The 17,723-nt window shown below is 38.3% G+C and overlaps 1 long non-coding RNA gene and 1 pseudogene across 1 annotated transcript; both read right to left on the bottom strand.

Annotated features, from left to right (window-relative positions):
* Positions 1-1,955, bottom strand: part of LOC113592250 (uncharacterized) — a 39,227-nt pseudogene extending 37,272 nt beyond the window's left edge.
* Positions 1,956-14,320: 12,365 nt separating this feature from the next.
* LOC145643573 (uncharacterized) lies at positions 14,321-17,723 on the bottom strand. The gene is made up of 3 exons (XR_014116044.1): positions 17,634-17,723; positions 17,369-17,483; positions 14,321-14,542 (listed from the first exon to the last, which is right to left on the bottom strand). It is a non-coding gene; the product is annotated as an uncharacterized LOC145643573 (long non-coding RNA).

Here is a 17,723-nt window from a genome sequence, read left to right as displayed (position 1 = left end):
ACAACAACTGTAGATATGGTATTATACAAAATGGATCTGTACATTCTGTAGATTGTGTACATATATACCCAACCATATACATTGTACATTGTGTATATAATCATAATATACATATATTGTACATACATTGTTAATATATTTTTGTACATACATAGAATATATATATTTATCTGCATATATATATATATATATATTTTTTTTTTTTTTTTTTCTCTATGCACCCCTGTTTCTCGTCCTCAGTTTGGACAGAGCACTCTCCACCATTTCACTGCGTGTTATATTGTGTATGACTATGTATGTGACGAATAAACTGAACTTGAACTTGAATGGTCAATGACTGACAATAATGCACACACTAACAAGGGTTTAAATACATACAAACATGACAATACTAAACCGAAGCAGGTGTGTGCTTAACAACATAGGCGTGCTTACACACGAAACACAGTCCACGAAGATCTCCCACTGCACGCGGCGAGCCATACCACGTTCGTATGTTCTTTACAATTACTACTCCAAGATGAATAAACAATAATGCAATCCAGTATAGAGTCTAGTAAGGGTGTTGGGCCCAGTGTTCTTGGTTTGACATTTTTTTCCTTCATTCAGGAGTGGTGGCATTGATTTGAAGGCAGCCTTAACTGAATGATCAGTGGCTCTGAGTCTCATTGTGAATAAGTTCTCCAAAAATTTTAACAGGGTGTTTCACAATTACTGTACTGAATATTACAAAATAAGTCACATAGGCATACTGTTACATGTTTTGTTTTGTGAATTGTGTGATTGTCCTCTATAGGAAAAATATGAGTGTTTATCATGCTATAGAATACAGCAGCATCTTGGTTATGGAGGCAGAAGTGAGCTTTGACCCCAAATGGCCATGGCCACTCTGAAAGATGCATTCAGCACTTGCCAAAAGTTCATACCTTTACAGTTAAGATCTAAGATTGATTCTTGTATACTGTTTGGAAAGATAAAGTGAGCTTTTGATGTTTTTTATAGTTTATCTGAACGTTTGTCTCTCATTTGTTTATTATTATTACTATTCAGTTAAATGGCTGAATGTTGTATTTGAAAGCAAAACTGGGCCCTTTGTTTGTTAACTGGCTTGCTTGTGTTCATGCTGATTTAAATCAGTCCTCTCTGTGAGACATTGTGTTGCCTACATTTATTGTTGCTGACTACTTATTTTAAAAATCGAACAGAGTATATTGTAAATGTTTAATACATATATGTGTTTGTGTGTCTGTACGTTTGTTGATTTTTTTTTTTTTTAATGCTGACCCATTTCCTCATCAGCCAGTCCTCTCGTCCTCTCTCATTTAAACACGGTCATCATGCTGCCACCACTGGGGTCTCCTTTCTATCCTTTCTCCTCCACACCTCCCTCTACCATAATGAGCATTTTGCCTCGGCTGGGGAAGTGAGTACTCTCTCTCTCTCACGTTTCTCCTTGCTGGGGCTGTGCTCCTCCTGTTGGGAGCACCAGGCCTCTTCTCTGGAGTAGCACTCTTTCTTTCTGGAACTGCACTCCCCAATTGTAGAGCTGGTTTACGTTCAGGTCCTCTCCAAGTCTGCTCTGGTGCTCTGACTCTCCATGAGTGGTGCTCATCCCTGCACTCGTCCTCTCCTTTGTGACTGCACATGTCTCCTTCTGTCCATCCTGTCCTCGGCAGCAGATGTTCTGCGTTTCTGTCCTCCATTCCATGTGGGCGTTTCCCTCCTCTGCTCCTTTCTTTCTGTTCTCCTGTGCTGCTGAAGGGAAGGAGGGTCAGGGACTCTCTGATGGGGTGTCGGGGCCTCAGGCTGTGTCCTTCTCCTTCCCCATCCTTGTTGATGTTCCCTTCGGCCTCTGTGTCCCTCTCGGTTCCCTGGTCTATTGGTGCTCTCCTCGTGTCTTTTCTGCTCTTCTGCCCTTCAATGTTCACATGTCTTCCCTCTTTCTCCTCTCCCATCTGTTCCCCTACTGATCATCAGAGGATCTTCCTTCATTTCTGTGGGACACAATTAGAGAAATGCAGGGTTAAGACAAAACTAAGATGCCCATTTGACCTTTGATCAACTGTTATCCAGTATTAGCATAATAGTAAAGCTTGTGTGTCTTTGTTTTCTTAATGTCTGTTGTTACCCCAAAGTTTGCCACTCTTTGTGTAATTCATGTGCTAATAATGTGCTTTTCATGGTGCTTTGGTCTCATTCGTTACCTTACGTTCATTGTGCTTCATCTCCTCATATTTGGGGTTCATCGTTCCGTAATTAATTTTTCTGCATTGCCCCCCCGTGTTCCTCTCCTGGTCTTTCTCTTGTGCTGGTTGTTATTCTACTCCATCACCTCCAATGTTGCATACCAGAGCCATCTAATAGCTTCATCCACCACTTCAGCACCCATCACAGAGCATCACCTGCTCTTCTGCTTTACAATGTCCCATGCAGGTTGGAATCAAACATTCATAAAAGTTGTGGTGAAAAAGTAAAGTGAACTGCAGACTGTTTATGTGATGGATAAATGACTTTCAGATGCTTTGGAACTTCTGTTTCTGAAACAGGCAAAATTATCTGTAAAGCTTGACCTGTTCAGTACTTTGCATAGTAATACTGAACCATCGTGGGAAAGCTAAACTATTTGGTATGAACACAGTGGTATAAAAATCTGGTTGAAATGGCCTGAGTTCCACAGGGCGCAGAGCAAGACACACAGACTCCCTCGACTGTGAATAACGGTTACTGACACAAAACGTAGACGACAACGGTGGCACTCACCTTCAGCATCTACAATGAACATGACTAAGCAATTAACATTAGACGAAGAACACATACACATTAACACATGACTTCACAAACTAACGTTATGGTTACAGAGATGAAAATTAACACACATGTAGTGGCAATGACCAACAAGGATGCGCACACTGACAGGGGTTTAAATAGACAGACAGACTTTCAACAGTAAACCCTGTGCAGGTGTGTGCAATCCCGGGGGGTGTGCTTAGAAACAGTACACGTGAGTCCCTCTGCATGCGGCGGGCCGTACCATGTGATTTGTGGGGGGTGGAGCCTTCCGTGACACTGGTATTATGCATGTGGAATTACGAGGCGTTAAGTAAGCAGGGAATATGCTTTTCATGTACTTTAATGGTTAGAGTGTGTTGTTAATAATTACTGTTTCAGCCCCAACATTACCAGCCATTAGCTCCAGCCTGCATTTTCCTGCTGAATCATGAATCAATTTTAACCACTGACCAGTTATTTCATTGTGGATTTATCTGGTATTTAACCTCTGGTTCAGCAACAGGATATGTCACTGATTGTGTCAGTCTCATCTAGTAAAACATCCATGAATTCCTTAATGGTTTCGAACCTGTTTTCCCCTTAAAACACTTTTCATTAATTATATCAGGCATCTTTCAGTTGAAATAACTTCATAAATGCTGGATTATTCAAACAGTAGATGTGTCATGGTCATCACAATCATTTCCTTTACTCACCCAGAGGCTGACTGGTGGTCGGCTCCATTGCTTCCAGATCGATGCACATGAGCTTTTCAGTGGCTTCAGCCTCATCATCAATAACAACCATCACATGGTTTGCTATAAGCAGGGAAAATAAAACAGTGTAAATACAAATTTATTTGAGTCGTAAATATGCTTTCCAGTGTTCTTTGGAGTGCAGAGTGTTGTTAATAATTACTCACCCAGAGGTTGGCCATTAGGTGGGTGCATCTCCTCCAGATGGATGTTCATGAGGTTTTTAATGGCTTCAGCCTGAGCTTCAACGTCCTTGAAAGTCATCATTTGGTTTCCTGGTTATTTATTAATGAATGTAGTTTAGTATTTATATTGAGTTCAGTTCATGTTTCAACATGAACCATTACCAGAATTTTATGTCATGGTAACCAGAAGTGTTACTGTTACCATGACATAAATTCATTTCCTTCACTTACCAAGAGGCTGGTGGATGGATTTTTCATTCTCCTCCAGGAGGAAGTTGATGAACTCACGAAGGGCTTCAAAAGTGACATCCACCACCTGGTTTGCTTTACCATGGAAAAAAAATCTGATATGTATGTGGAATGAGGAGGCTTTGGGTGATCTGTGGACATGCTTTCACGTGTACTTTAATGGTCAGAGTGTATTAATAATTGCTGCTTTGAGAATAGTTAGTAGTCCTTTTCCTCTACTCACCCAGAGGTTTGCCATTAGGTGTGCCTGTGTCTTCCAGATGAATGTTCATAAGCTCTTTAAGGACTTCAGCCTCAGCTTTAGCATCCATAAACTCCAGTTTGTATTTTCCTGCTGAAACATGAATAAATCTTAACCACTGACCAGTTCTTTCTAAATGATTTCATCAGTAATTATTTTCCTTTGCTAAACCAGAGGCTTATCACCGATTGTTACTCTCATACAGTAAAACCTCGACAAGTTCCTTAATAGTTTCAAACCCATTCTCCCCCTAAAAAACAGATGTGTCATGGATGTTACAGTTGTTTCCATTACTCGCCCAGAGACTGACTGGGGGTCAGCTCAGCTGTGTCTATATCAATGCGCATGAGCTGTTCAATGGCTTTAGCCTCAGCATCACTATCAACCAGGAAAAAGAAAACATTTCAGGAAAAAGATAACATTTGGTGTCATATATAAGACCAATATGTGGCTTTAGTTGAGTCGTAAAGAGTCCTAAGGGTGTTCATTGCAGGGCACAGTATATATTTAATATTTACTATTTTGAGATGAGTTAGCAGTTCATTTCATCTACTCACCATTAGGTGTGTCCATCTCCTCCAGGTGGATGTTCATGAGCTCTCTAATGGCTTCAGTTTCCGCATCCATCACCTTCTGTGTCTCATATTCTGCTTTGACATGAATATATATTTTCTGTTTTATAGCTGTTTCATTTTCCTGATAGTAGTTGTTTTTTTCTCACCCAGAGGACCACTGTTGGTTTCACTGTCTTCCATTAAAACATCCATCATTTCTTTAATGGCGACATCCTCCAGTTCCCAGTTCAAAATTCCTTTCAACATTGCAAGTAATAACCGATTTTCAGTAAAACCTGACTAAATGTTTTTGTTATTTTGCTATGGGTGGTTAGTGTGAATAAGTGCGGTGTTCGTTCTCATTTGTCAGAAATGAAACTCCACTACTCACTGAGAGGTTTGTTGTTGGTCCTCTCAGTCTCATCCAGGAGAACACGCTTGAGCTCCATAATGGCTTCAGCCTCAGCTTTACCATCCATTAGGCCACCCTTCAGCATGTGGTTTCCTGTTTTAAAATTATCAATATCACATGTTGCTGTCTGCTGTTTATCACACCAACAGTGGTTCTGTAGTCAGAACCTTCACCCATGTCCAGGATATCCAACACAAAATGGACATGGAAATAGACCAACTATAGTATCTAGTGGTGCCCCTAAAGACTTTTCTAACAAATAACCTGGTTCTTTGAAAAGGGAGAGGAGGGGTAGTGTGAGTATAAAGTTACTCACTCTGTCTGGTGGTTGGTTATCTCTATGTTAAGGCCTACTGGAAGGTGTCCAACCTCTGGCTCTCCATCTTCTTTTACTGGCTTTTGGTTTGCTTTCCTTCCTTCTGGTTGTTTGTGGACCTTACTTTCTCGAGCTTTTTTATTTCCATTTGTCCAAAGTGCCTTCCATCTTCTTTTGATCCAATTCTTTCCTCTTTTATTTTCCTGAATTTCATATCTCCTAGATTTATCATGCTTTGTTTTACTCTGTGTATTCTGCTGATGCAACAGCACTACCAGAGGTGCTTCATTTTCGCAGCTGTACTCTTCAGTATCTTAACACAGACTGATTTGATGTGGAGTTGTGCAGTGGATATCCCAGTGAATATTGTTATGACATCAGATGATGTGATGTCACACATTCTGAAACAAAACTTTGAGAATGTTTTTATTTACACTGAAATGTAAAATTTTAAAACACCATCACTCTTTTAAAAATGGATAGCTGAGGCCTTAATAATCTACTGTGGAATGGTTACGTTACACTGGGTTACAGCCCACGATTGCCGTGGTCGCTTTTTGAATGAAGAGTCTGAACTGCTGCATAGGGCTAAATATTAAACGTTCTTTTACATGCATTTTTCTGTATGGTGTACACAGTGTACATTAACCTGTTCGGTATTTAACCTTATTACTTTCCTGAAAATCACAAATTCGTTTGTGCCAATGTAAGAAGCAGATATACCCTGCCTGGCCAAAAAAAAGGTCACACAGTCTAATATTTTGTTGGACCGCCTTTAACGTTCTGCAATGTCAAATTTATTTCTGTCCAGAGTTGCACTAATTTTTCCCCAATATCTTGTATTGATAGGAGATTTGGACCACTGCGCAAAGTCTTCTCCAGCACATCCCAAAGATTCTCAATGGGGTTCAGGTCTGGACTCTGTGGTGGCCAGTCCATGTTTGAAAATGATGTCTCATGCTCCCTGAACCACTCTTTCACAATTTGAGCCCGATGAATCCTGGCAATGTTATCTTGGAATATGCCCGTGCCATCAGAGAAGAAAAAAATCCATTGATGGAATAAACTGGTCATATATATTCAGGTAGTCAGCTGAACTCATTCTTTGGGCACATAACATTGCTGAACCTAGACCTGACCAACAGCAGCAACCCCAGATCAGAGCACTGCCCCCACAGTCTTGTACAGTAGGCACTAGGAATGATAGGTGCATCACTTCAGCCGGCTCTCTTCTTACCCTGATGTGCCCATCGCTCTGGAACAGGGTAAATCTGGACTCATCAGACCACATGACCTTCTTCCATTGCTCCAGAGTCCAATCTTTATGCTCCCTAGCAAATTGAAGCTGTTTTTGCTGGTTAGCCTCACTGATGAGTGGTTTTCTTAAGGCTACACAGCTGTTTAGCCCCAATCCCTCGAGTTCCCTTCACATTGTGTGTGTGTGTGTAAATGCTTACTTTCACTATTAAACATATCCCTGAGTTCTACTGTTGTTTTTCTATGATTTGATTTCACCACACGTTTAAGTGACCGCCAATCATGATCATTCAAGATTGTTTTCCAACTACATTCCTTCCTCGAAGATAATGCTTCCCCACAGTCCTTCCACTTTTTAATAATGCGTTGGACAGTTCTTAACCTTATTTTAGTAGTTTCAGCAATCTCCTTAGATGTTTTCTCTGCTTGATGCATGCCAATAATTTGACCCTTCTGAAACAGATTAACATCTTTTCCACGACCACATGATGTGTCTTTTGATATGGTTGTTTAACAAATGAGAAGCTACTCACTGCGTCAGTTAGGGTTAAATAACTTGTTGCCAGCTGAAACATAATCACCTATGCAGTAATTATCCAATGGGGGGCGCTTACCTATTTGCTTAGTTAAATCCAGGCGGTGACCTTTTTTGGGGGGGGCAGGCAGTGTATTAATTACTGTGTGCTAATATCAGGGGTTATTTTCACAGCTCATGTTATAGTAGACAAATCTTTACAAGCGCGGAAATGCGCAGTCCATACTGACAAGATGGATTCGGAAGGGGCTAAACTCGGAACATTTAGACAAGCACTGCGCCTCGCTATGTGGAACAAATCCCGTCTGAATAGTGTTAACCATCTTTCGTTACTTTAGATAAGTGAAACTGTCCAGCCAGCAGAATAAACTGGGGAACAATCGCGAAAACAACTATATCTCACGTTTTCAAGTTGCTGCTATGGAAATAAACAAATAAGTAGCCCAAATCATTAAACACACAACAAAAACAACAAACGCTGCTGCTTTTAAATAAGCCAGTTCACAGGTTCTAAGAAATCAAATGGCAACCGGGTATTGGATAGAGGGATTATTGAATTTTTAACCCATTAACTGCCAGTGATGGAATATTTAAAATAGTCGGGCATACCAACATAAAGGGCACTGTAGCTTCCAGGTTTGATATCATTATGTGATGCTCACACAAACTATCTTTTGAATTTTGTTATGGTTACTATATTGGCGTAAGCTATCTTAACCGGGGTGACGGATACACGGATAATGCATATTTTCTGATTCACTGTAATTGACAACATAATGCTTTTAGTCTTTGAGCCAAGTTGTACTCAGTCATAATTGTAAGTGGCTTTGGAAAAAAGCATCAGCTAAATGTAAATGTAAAGAACAAAGTTATCTTTAACTACATGTACAATGTAGCAAAATGTTACATTGAAACAGAGATAGATCCAATGAAAATTCCCCTACTATTGAGAAAAGATTTTCCTTTAGAAGGTAGCAACAGTACTGGATAAGAGTGACAAAGTTACCATGTTCCATGAGTCTTGAGCTCACCAACTCTTGACATTACTGTGTGAACATGCTGAATTAATACATTACAGAGAATCACCATGAAGAAGAAATACTTACTGTGACAGCGAACATGACTCCAGATGAAAAACACATTGAAGAATTTGTATGTTTAGTGTCCTTCAGTTTTTTATTGGTTGGACTCAGAATGCTGCCAGCTAGAACAGCTAATGAACAGCTTTAGTGCTGTTGAAGGCAATCAGTGATGGGTATGGCACCTTCATTATTGCATGAATATGAGCAGTGTTTGTACTGAGTTGGGCATTTAGGATGGTGATGTTTTCATTCATGTGAAAGAATGCAGTATCTTCAGTATTGTGTTAATATGGAGTTATTTATCCTATTACACATTTAAGTTTGATTAAGATAGAGGAAAAGGACAGAAGATTGACGTGCTCCTTTCTGATGTTGAATGTGGGTTTGGACTGTTCCATTTGGCTGGAGAGGTCCATGGCAGACCTGTACGATTAAGACGAAAAATGGACAAGTAAAAGTTTTTCAACATAATAGACCTTTTATTCATCTTTATTCATTAACACTTATGACTGTTGGCTGAATACAAAATTAAGAGGAAATTAAGATAAAAACAGCAAATTGTTGTTACGTGAGGCCCATTCTCTTGCTATGAACTTAACTAGTATTTGTAGTGAAGATAGACTACAAATGATCCCTCTATTGAAATTTTGACCTGGTCAGGATGGACTTTCTCTCACCCCCAGAACACAGAGCAGACCCAGGAGCCCTCTGGCACCATGATGCTGATCAATTGCGCCTATTGTTTGATAAATGTCTATTGTTTCATTATTCTGTTCCTTTTTAATTCACATATTTATCCAGATCACTTCATTTGTATTTTGCCTACCTCGTGCTTATTGTAAACAAATTGTTAACCACTTCTAGATGTGTTTACTAGAAATATTATATGAATTCATTAGACAATATATTAAAGTCAGTTTGTAACTTGTAGAAAATGGGAATGTAATTAAATTTATTATCCAACTGCTCCACCCATCCTAGGGTTTGTTTGTGCAAGCTTCATTCTAAAACCAGGAGGTAGAAATTGGTAGTAAATGTATAATTTTCTTTGTTTAATTAATTTATGGTGGATCCTATGTATTCCTATATGTCCTATGGGAATTCGTTTCCCCCATGGTAAAAACAGTAGCTAATGAATATGCATGAACCAGGTATGCCCTGTTCCCCAAACGTATACCTGGAAAGTTCAACCCCCTTCGCAGTCTGGCGCGAGGTGTGAAACTGTGACCCACTGCGATAGGACAGCAGTGGGTCTTTGCTCGCGAAGGCTTATGACTCTATAACTGTGCCAGTTCCGATGATCCAATCGCACAGACAGCGAAGCCTGGTCATTTCATTGTCATTGGCCTCTGTTGCTCATGTGCCTTTGAGCCAGCAAGACTGGGGAAGACGTACACTCTTTCTCAGTGCCATCCAGATGACTTCAGTGGGAAATGGATACTTTCTCTCAGTTCCATCCCAGCGGCTTGAGGGAAGATGGACACTCTCCCAGTGCCCTCCAGACACCGTCAATTGGAAACAGGCACTCTCCCTCTGTGCCACCCCGATGGTTTTACATGGTCGAGCCAGCAAATTGTGTGAACAGGCATTTCCCTTTTTATGCTAACAGTTCATATCAATAGTAACTTTATTGTCTATTAATCAAATTAGATCAGTTATCTCTTTCCTCTCATCTGTGATACAACCTTCTCAATCCTATAATTAGTTCTCCCTCCAGCTGCTTCACAACAGTTTCCCCTTTTTCTCCTGAGTCTTCTGTTATACTTCTGTTATACTAGTCATACTCTTTCACCATGACTCTCATTTAATTAATAAGTTTTCTTTGTTGGTCTTTGTTTGGTGGATAAGCTGATTGCTTGATCTGTCATTACCACAGTTTTTTGAAAGAGTTTTCATTTTCTTTTTGTTTTCTTTCTCAGGCTAGTTTGTCCACCCCAAATCATTTGTGTTAATTTTGGTTTGGTTGCATTGTTATGTTGTTCATTACTGTGATTCTAGTGAACACTCCTCCACATTAATATAATCTTAGTCAATGATTGTTCTGCATGTTTTTTTCTTATCTCTGCTTATTCACTAAACATACCTTAGTTATTATGTCTGTGAGTCAGCAGTGATACTCTAATGTTTGGTATGTGATTATTTATCACGTATTGATGTGATGAAGTCAGAGACCTGCCCTATCACCATGTCACCTGCTGGACATTAGTGACACATGATGCAACATATAGTGAATCATAGAAGTAGACTTACCTGTTAATGATTGCCTGCTGACTGAGCAGCATCTAATTCTATTTTAGCCTGGTACTGAAGCCTAGTTCAGTGTTAATTAATAAGAATGCTGATGAATGTTTGAGGAGCATTAGAGTCATATTGGTCTGCTTTTTATTTTTAAAACCATTTAATTTCCCTTTTCTTTATTTTCACAATTTTTACTAATAAAGTGAGCACACTACACTTATCTGGAGGTGTCTTGTACTCTTGGTGCAGTGAATCCCACACTCCATCCTTGATGCAAAACCACACATAAATCCTGGAATTTCTGCAGATCATACTATCCTATGACAGGGAATCCTGGCGATCTAACTGATGACTTTCATGAGTTGAGACTGAATTATTAACCATTAATTGTAATGTTGAGGAGACAGAGCAGGAGGACCGAGCAACCCAACACGGGTGTGAGCAGGACAGAGGTAAGGAAGTCCTTTTTTCCCATTGCTCTTTTTGCTTTTTGTCTCGGGCATTCTTCCGCAGTCGATGTTTCTGCATTGTTGAGGAGTCAGAGCAGGATGCAGGGACGAGTTGCGTCACACAGAAACATATGGTTATTAACACTCAACCAAGACGACGTAGCTCGCAGGCTATTGGGGTTAAACATCGACAACACTAACGATTAGACGAGACCTTAAATACACACACAGTAACGACAGGGAACAAGAAACAGGTGTGAGACATGGCGAGGGCGTAACCCTATAAATGAGCACACACGCACGCATACACACACACACACGGAGACATCTGGGAGGAGGGGCCGTATCGTGACACTTAACAAAAGTGAAGCATTCCAAAGCACATTCTGCCACTGGTCATGCAATGGCTACACACTAAAAACAAATAACAAATGTTTATAAGAGTTTGACATCTTTAATGTCTGCAGTCACTTCAGTCAATCACTTCAGTGCAGGCACCTCAATATCCCAACTGAGACAGAATCCTGTAACCTCTGTATATCTCAAATGAAACAACAAATCAATATCCAGTTCAAAACAGTTGTTGCCGGTCCTCGCTGTCACATTTGTGACAGGTCAAAACCACACCTAAGTCCCGTTAACTACTCTTCCTCCATTAAAACGGAAAATATGCTTAATCATAAATATTCATTCAGACATTTTCAAATGATTGGTCCACCTTTATAATGAGGAGATTTATTATTGTAAAACAAACAAACTAAATTTTGATATGTATATCAGTCCTATTCAACCCATACACTCCTGGGTAAAAAAAAAAATATAAATGTTAGAATACCCAAAATGTTAGAATATTAAGCTTTTAATGGTCTCAACAACAAATAATTGGGCAATTTTGAACACCAAGACATGTGGTACTTTAAATTTTAGGTTAAAAAACAGGTCTTTCATGATATATTTGTTTACAAGAAAATGGTGGTCCTGTGATCCTGTAATCTTAGCAATAAAAAGTGCGAACCCTCACCTCTGTTCAATAGAACTGCATTTTTACCATATCCTAGCAGACGTCCTGCAAAAAAGTACAGAAATGTCTTGGCCTTTGAGCACAGAAAAAAAGGCTAAAAACCTCAAAGAGGATCATTTGTTATACCAATTAACTTTTAGAATTAAATATGATGCAAAATGTGCATTAATAAGCATTTATTCTAAATGATCAACATGTAGGAGGCTTTACTGTATTTATGTTTCATGAAGTCACAGAGGCATAAAGTGAGCCATATTCTTGGTAATGCTGATGCATGGTGCACACATAAAGTTTGAAATTTATTCTTTTGGTTTCTGTTCCAGAGATTGCTCATTTTCTGTCAATAATTAAATCATTAAGTGATTGTACTCAGTAGAGTCAACACTACTGTCATACCATGCCACCACAGGAATATGCCCACATCCCTCTGGAACCATATCTATGCTCACAGGGTCCTATGTTTCCAGGGACTTATGCTCCCCAGTTCAATACTCTGTTAACACATTAACCTTCCTAGGAACTTAGGACCCTGGGAACATCTTTCTTAATTACAAGCTGATAAAACAAATATTCTCTTGACTTGAAAGGTGGATGTATGAGATTTGAATAACTAGGATAGATTTGAGTACACTTGATAAGGCCTTTGGACACCCATTACAAATTGCTTTATTAAACATGCTTAGTATCACTTAAAAGTAGAATTTTAAGTGTATGTTGACTAGAAGTTAATAAGCCAAAATATATAATATTTGACTCCCTAGACAACTCTGGCATGCTCTACACCAAAAATATATAACTGTGTAATACATTTACAAAACAAGAACATTTTGCAAAAGATTAAAATAAATAATTTTTAGCCTCAATTCATAATGGTCCATTTATCTAATGTAAACAAAGTCTACATGTGTTGCATGGTAACATTTGAAGAAATAAACACAATCACAAGCAGAGCAAAATAGGAAATTGGTCAGTTTGGGACTGTAGTTAATAGAGGTAATCCAATGATCAGCATAATTACTATGGTACAGTGAACCCAAGAAAAACACATTGTAAATAATATTTCCTTTTGTCAATTTGATTTGATTAAACAGTGTTGTTTGGATAACAAATATACATGTTTTACACTGTGTCAGCTTATAGCTGGAAGTTGATTGGATCCAAAATGTTAACCATTAACCAGTTTACTTCCTAAAATGTCAAATAGTAACTTTTATAGTTCTCCAATCATAAAAGAGAAATGCATCCCATAATTTAGCTAGACAAAGAGATCATATCTCTCTCTCTCACACACACACACACACACACACACACACACACACACACACACACACACACACACACAATCGGGGCAACTTTTTTTATACAATTTATGGCCACATTGTTCATGTATTACTGTGTAAACAGACTTGAGGACTGTACTGGTTTTTGTTTTGTTTGTTTGTTTGTTTGTTTTTTTATCAATTACCAGACAAGTAAGACATTAAAAAAAAGAGGACTGGTCAGAATATCTGAATAATGAAAATAATGACGCCTCATGCTTTTACTGATTTCAAGCTAATCAACAGCGACCTCTATTGGTAAAAAAAAAACTTACAGTGGCAACAGATTCCGGTGTAAAACTGCTCCACTCACGCAAATGGTCCAAGATATTACTGAATAAGTACATGGAATTATTAAGAATATTATGAGTGACCAGTGTTTACACTGTATGGTACATCTGGCCCTGTAAAATAGTTTCATATCAATCAACATATCTGCCTATAACATTATGGATAAAGGAGGAGCATTCGACCTAATATAACTCACCTTTCTTGTTTGGACTTAACTCTCATTTGATTCCATTTTAAACTTTTCCTTGTGATGTTTCCTCTTTTTGTTTGCCTTGCTTTTTTTTCCCTGTTTTACTCATGATAGCATATAAAATATACTGTAATTGAGACTAAGCTCACAGCTGGGTCTCTGTCTTGGTCATTGTTATGATCTATCTTATTTTAACAATGAATCGTGATTGAATTAAAGAGTATATTTATTCTGGCTGGTGGGAGCTCAGTGGTTGGTACTTAGCGGTAATAAAATGACTATTGTAAACCCATGGAGAGAACAAGACCAAGAGTTAAAAAGGACCAACACCATTAAAATAAAAACTCAATTAAAAGTCTTGAAATAAGTAATAAATATTTAGCAAAATATGAAAAATTAAAACAATTTATATGATGTTCATGTGTTAGCTCCATAAAAATTAAAGATATGCTCAGTTTTAATGATTTAATAAATATGAATAAGATTTTAATGGAGACTCCGGATTGTAATTTATCTTGAAACAGGTACAAGAAAAAAAGTGCATTTTATACAAAATTTAACAGTTTCTGTTTGAACAGAGACATTCAAGAACAGTCATCAGAGAGGTACTGGAGGGAAGCTCAGCACATTGTGGAGGGTCCTATTCATCCTCTTTTTGCTGAATATAATCTGCTGTCCTCTGGAAAAACAAAAAAAATTACAATGTACTTCTATCCACAAAAACACCATTTTTAGAATTCTTATATTCCTTATATTTACATTTACATTTATGGCATTTATGGAATCTACTTAATGATTTCTTAACCAAATTTATTTTACTGTGTAACTAGTGTATTTAGAGATGGTATGTTTCATTGTGGCTGTTATATTATTGTAAATGTTACATAAGAATCAATATCTAATTTATTATTTATACTCTGTGCAACCTGATGATGAATCTAAACCATCAAGTTCATTCATTCATTCATTCATTCATCTGTTCATGTTAAAGAGGGCCACAAGGATCACAGCACAACTGAATGAGCTAGTGATCATGTTATTTTGCAAGGTAAGACAAACTATGTTTTTCTGATCATCTTTGTAACTAAACAGTAGTGATACTCTGATTTTGTAAAGATTTATATATGTAACAGGTGTGAGGAAGACAGCACTGTGGTGGTACAAAAGGTGACAATAAGATGGAGAAGTCAGTAACGATGATGTAAGATAAAAAGCTACAATTACTGCTGTAACTAGAGCGTATTTTATGGGGGGAAGCAGCTGTTTAAAAGGCACCTCATCACCAAATGTGACAGAAATCATGTACTATGCCAAATAAATAATGGGGATCTGTACATATGTTAGCAGTAAGGCCAGATGCTAAAACATAAGAAATGGTAAGTACTACAAGCTTGGCAGCTTGAGCATAGACATGATCAGGGAGGCAACCCTGTGCAACCACGGCATATGATGAACAGACAGCCCACCCCACATGTTTAGAGAATCTGTCCTGAGCCATCAGTAATTAAAATCAAACCTGGATTCTCCAGAGGAATTTCTGAAACACCCTAAGGTGAGTTGGTAGATGACATTATACAGTCATGATCACCAAAATCACTCTCATCACAAGTATCAGACAATGCAGTCACCATTAACGATGAGGGATTAGTGATTTGAGCCCTTTGGAGGTGAATGTTCGGAGCTGTGAGAGCAGTGAGCCAATCGCCCCACATTTGTGGAGTAACCGTGGTAGCCTGGGCTGACTATTAGAGACTTCTGCATGAGGATAACCTGCTGTCACAACAACCGTATAAGTGGGTAGAACCGCATGCAAATACAGTGGCACTGAGGCAAGGATTGATCCTTTCATTTCCTAGCTTAGCTGACCAATAACGGACTGGCGGCACCCATCCACCATGATCCGGCATGAGGCATGCAGTCATAAAGCCATTATGTTTATGTACATAAAAACATAAATTGCAAAAACCCAACACAAGAGCAGATGCCACATCAAAATGTTGCAAGAAAGTGAACCAGTAAACCACTATCTTTAGCAATCACTGAAGGAATTAAAGTAACTTGTGCATATGTAGCCACCAAAAAAAAAAAATCACATTCTTTGTCATTCACATTTGTCTTTACATATAACCTGTTGTTTTGTCCATGTGCTCTAGATTTGCTCTCATAGCTGCCATTTATAGTTTAGAGGTGCCTCTACAAAAGCACCATGGGGTTGGGCCACCTGCTGTAACACTATGAGTAACTGCCCTGCTACCTGTGGCTTCTCCATCAGAGCTGGATTTTCTTGTTTGTGTATACTTTTCTTCTTTTTAGACTCGCATCCAGAATGACCCACATATATTCTTCTAAATATTTTGGCCTTTTGTTTGCTTGTTTTTTTTGGCCAACACTGTGCAGGACACCAGACATGTAGCATGATAGCTCTACATTAGAAACCCTTTCATATGCTATTAGTTTTTGGGACACATCAGCTAATATGCTGCACCACCACTTTGTGCATTTCTGCAGCCAAACCATCTGCCCACTGTGCAACAGGAACTTTGCTCTTCCTTACATCAGCAACTACTGTTTATTGCAACCATGTAATAAGAATACATCAGCAAAAACTGGGAGTCCTGATCCACTGACTCACCCTTCTTCTGATGACATTTGAAAAACTTTTACCAATACACAGCAAAACCCAAACTGCTCTAACACACCATTACCCTTCCACAGTCTCCTCTTAATATTGCTCTATATCTTCTCTCAGACATGAAAATCTGTGTGCATACTGCAAGAACAACCAAAGGGTGAATAAAATAAAGTTTCTCTTTTTAATGGACTGGTACAAGAAGCAATGCCATTTTGCAATTTTGCTTTGAAAGTTGTTTTTTGATGAGTCTCTTCCAAACTGAAGAAGATCTCCTATACAATGATGTTATTTACCCCTATTTTTAAAACTTGCCTGAGCTTTAGAATGTCATTTGAAAGTGTGGCATTACTTCATTTTATCTAAAAATCCAATGAAAGGATTTCAGACAAAATGCAAAGATGATCAGTGAGCTAGATTTAAAAGGATTTTTTTTTTTTTCTAAAATAGGATGTACATTTTTCTCTATAGAAAAAAAGAGCCTTCAGCATTTCCCAGGGGTTAACTATAATTATATTGAAGAGCCATCAAATTGTGGAATTTAAGTGACAACGGATCTTGCACCTATAAGTAACAAACTCTAGTATTTATTGCAGAATACTGTTTATTGCACTTATTGATGTCTATTGTTATAGAACTTGTTTGTTTTGCACTTCTAGACATCTATTAGAGCCCTGTATTTTAACACCATTCTAGTTCAATGGTATATTGAACTGTAGCCTACAGTACTAGCTAGGATATCTTATGAGTAGATGCCAAACCACTTTTGTAAGTCACCCTGGATAAGAGAATCTACTAAATGCTGTAAATGTAAATATAAAACAAGTTTAAACATAAACCAGCTGTTGTAGCTTAGCGACTAAAAAGATACTCAACTTGTAATCAGATTACCAGTTCAAGTCCCACCACTGGCAAGTTGCCACTGTTCGGCCCCTTCACAAGGCCCTTAACCCTCAGTTGCTCAAGTTATATTCAGACAAAATGTAAGTTACTTTGGAATTATTAAAAAAAAAAAAAAAAAAAAAGTTAAATGCCATGAAAGTAAAAAAAATGATCATGACATTGTATTACAATATTAAAAAATAGATCATGAACTATACATGCTCCACTAGAATGAGAGACTTGATTGTAACTCTCTCACCTTTCAGTGTTGTCCCTGAATGCAAAAAGTACATGGAATAATTTTAAAATTAATTGTACATACGAGTCATGGAGTTTGACATTGCACATG

Source organism: Electrophorus electricus, chromosome 13 (assembly GCF_041902795.1).
Source record: "Electrophorus electricus isolate QZ-2024a chromosome 13, ASM4190279v1, whole genome shotgun sequence".
NCBI lineage: Eukaryota > Metazoa > Chordata > Actinopteri > Gymnotiformes > Gymnotidae > Electrophorus > Electrophorus electricus.
Note: the sequence above shows the minus strand (reverse complement) of the source record. Positions and strands in the feature narration are given on the sequence as shown.